The sequence below is a fragment of the Muntiacus reevesi genome, chromosome 5 (assembly GCF_963930625.1).
Source record: "Muntiacus reevesi chromosome 5, mMunRee1.1, whole genome shotgun sequence".
NCBI lineage: Eukaryota > Metazoa > Chordata > Mammalia > Artiodactyla > Cervidae > Muntiacus > Muntiacus reevesi.
Window position 1 is genome coordinate 1,190,299 of NC_089253.1, and position 3,603 is coordinate 1,193,901.

Genomic DNA, 3,603 nt, shown 5'->3' on the forward strand with positions numbered 1-3,603 from the left:
GTATGTGACAGGCAAAGTTTAGAAGTCTTATTATATTTCATAATGAAAGCACAGGTCCTGGTGAACAGAGCAATGTTTGAATGCAGCCTACGGTGGTCTACAGTTCACCACAACCTCTGGAGTGAATCATGTTTGATTATGTTGATAATAACATGTACCCACTTGAGATAGTTTTATCACTCTTTTATCTCATAAAACTCATTTGAGTCCCAAGATGATGTTGCTTTCTTGATATTCTGCTGAGGGCGTATAGAGATCAATGATAGGTTTCAGAAGCTTAAGGAATATGGGCCCCAGAGACAGACACAAATAAAATCATAGAGTTGGTATCATTTTGACTCCTACCATCTTCAGAAACAAAAGAAGCAATGTCTATCCCATAAGTTGGTTGGTAGGATGACACTCTGATTTGGGGGGAGTTGGAGAGCAGTGGTACTGATTTATTTTTAAGCTTCTGTATTTAGTTCTGTCTTAGAGGGTGTTTTAAGAAATGTCATGTTGCGGACACTCTTTTATGAAAGTATTTTTGGAGGAAAAATCTCAAAGAGAAATGATAGCAATTTCATCTGCAAAACCAAATATTTTGTAATAGCTATTAGTTTAAGAGGAAAATGAGTGTGAACAAAGTGGGAAGAATGCTTGATTTCTCCTACCTTCGCACTTCCTCCTCTGTCACATTAACTCCATCCAGGGAACCTGGGAAAGACCACAGGGAGATTCTCCGGACAGCCACTCAGAGGCCGAGAGTGGCAGTAAGGGGTCCTCAAAACTGTTTTTTTTTGTTGTTGTTGTTGTTGTTGTTGTTGTTGTTTAGTCACTCAGTTGTGTCCGACCCTTTTGAGACCCCATGGCCTGTAGCCCTCCAAGCCCCTTTGCCTATGGGATTCCCCAGGCAAGAATACTGAAGCAGGTTGCCATTTCCTCCTCCAGGGGATTATCCTGGCCCAGAGATTGGACATGTGTCTCCATGTCTCCTGCATTGCAGGAAGATTCTTTATTGCTGAGCCACCAGTAAAGTCCCAGAACTGTTCATGGAAGAACAGAAACATGAGACCAACCTCTGAAGCGGACACGAGAACAGAGGCCTCTCTCCATAGCAGGTTTCTTATCCCTGGTACAAATGACATTTTGAGTTTTAGTCCAGAGCCTCTTTCATCCAAGATAAACCAACTCATGCCTCTAAAGCATTTAAAATTACCAACGGTCAGGAGGGAGAGGAAATGAGCATGTTCTTATCCTCTGTTGGTATTTTTATGTATGATATGCCTTATCTTTATCTTTAAAAAATCCCACCTTCGTTCTCCAATGCAACCCATAACAAGATTCTCCATTGCTTTTTCTTTGTAAAAAAATTGTTATAAAATAGTTATTCTTCACTGATGTTGTAATGATTGGATATATGATGAAATTTATGTACATATATATTTTGTCTGTGCAATCTGGCTTAGCGTTTGTCACTTGCCACTTTTCATGGTCACTAATAAAGTCTTTAACAATTCATCCAAAAGCTGCATAATTTATGAAAAACTATGGATATATAGTATAAATATGAAACTCTAGTATATATATATATATATATATATATGTGTGTGTGTGTGTGTGTGTGTGTGTGTGTTAGTCACTCAGTTGTGTACAACTCTTAGCACCTCCATGAACTGTAACCCCACAGGCTCTTCTGCTCATGGAATTCTCTAGGTAAGAATAATGGAGTGGGTAGCCATTCCCTTCTCCAGGGGATCTTCACAACTCAGGGATGGAACCTGGACCTCCCACATACAGGCAGATTCTCTACCATCTGAGCCACCAGGGAAGTCCTGTATATAAACATATACCATAACTTTGATTATTTATTTGAGATTTACACCATATTTCTAAGTTTCACTTTCATAAATAATGGTGCAATGCAGCAGCAAGCATTTCTGTTAATTTCATATTCACATCTTTGTTGTTCCTGGTGACTCAGATGGTAAAGGGTCTGCCTACAATGCAGGAGACCCAGTTTAGATCTCTGAGTGGGGAAGATCCCCTGGAGAAGGGAATGGAAACCCACTCCAGTATTCTTGCCTGAAGAATGCCATAGACAGAAAAGTCTCGTCCATAGGGTGGCAAAGATTCAGACACGACTAAGCGACTAACACTTTCTCTTTCTTTGTTTAGAACTTCAAATACATCTAAAGCAGTGAATTTGCATATTTAATTGTATAGTGTAATTAACAAAATCACTACACTAACTTTATAGAAAAGTATGCATTATCATGTCTTTTTTAAGAGAGGCGAAACTGAATCAAGGATGATATAATGCAGAATAACTATTAATATTTTACTTCATACCCAGTAAATTAGGAACATGAAAAAGGAAAACTGTGCTGCTGTGACAGACTCCACCCTCCTCGGATTCTCAGATTCCCCTGAGCTCAGAGTCTTCCTCTTCCTGCTGTTTCTTTCCATCTATGGAACCACAGTTGTGGGAAACCTGGGCATGATTGCCCTGATTCAGGTCACCTCTCGACTCCACACCCCCATGTACTTTTTCCTCAGCCACTTGTCCTTTGTGGATTTCTGTTACTCCATGACCATCATGCCAAAGATGCTAGCTAACATCTTAAATGAAGGCAGAGCCTTTTCTTTCCTGGAATGCACTGTGCAATTCTACCTGTTTTGCACATTTTGTGGTAACTGAGGTCATTCTGCTGGCAGTGATGGCCTATGACCGCCTTGTGGCCATCTGTGACGCACTGCTCTACATGGCCACCATGTCCTGGAATCTCTGCGTGGAGCTGGTGTCTTGTTGCTATCTCAATGGTGTTATGTGTTCTCTGATTCACTTGTGTTTAGCTCTTCAGATCCCATCCTACAGATCAAATGTGATCAACCATTTCTTTTGTGATCTCCCCCCATCTTAACTCTTACTTGTTCTGATGTCACTGTGAGTCAGTTGGTGCTATACTCTGTGGCCATTTTTTGTGAGATCATCACCATCATGGCCATCCTCATGTCCTACTTGTTTATTCTCATCACTATCCCGAGGATGTGCTCTGCAGAGGCAAAGTGCAAAGCCTTTTCCACCTGTGCTTCCCACCTTGCAGCCATCATTGTCTTTCATGGAACAATCCTTTTCATTTATTGCCGGCCCCACTCTGGCAGCAGCATGAATACTGACAAAGTGGCCACACTGTTCTACACTGTAGTGATCCCTATGCTGACCCCTGATCTACAGTCTGAGGAACAAAGATGTGAAAGAAGCTCTCAGAAAACTAGTGAGCTCCAAAATATTTTCCCAGAGAATATTTTCCTATCAGGACTCAGGGTTCCAAATTGGAGGCAGGTGAAAGGGTGATGATGTGCTGTAATGTTGGAAAGGGTAAACAGAAGTGGGTAGCTATGAATGAGTCTTTTTGACTCACTTTTCTTTGTACCTTGTATCCTGTCAATTTGAGTTGAGCATATGTCAAAATTCTCAGCCTGCTTCCTTGCTCTTATTCAATCTAAAATTCTTTAAATGATTCTGCACAATGGACTGTTAAAACACACATTTAGTTTGCTGTAAAACTTTCATAAACTTATTAAAGAACTCATACTTTATTTCTCTACCCATTATGGAAA

At 40.5% G+C, this 3,603-nt stretch overlaps 1 pseudogene; it reads left to right on the forward strand.

Annotated features, from left to right (window-relative positions):
• Positions 1-2,347: 2,347 nt before the first annotated feature.
• LOC136168724 (olfactory receptor 5L1-like) lies at positions 2,348-3,329 on the forward strand (annotated as a pseudogene).
• The last annotated feature ends 274 nt before the right edge of the window (positions 3,330-3,603 follow it).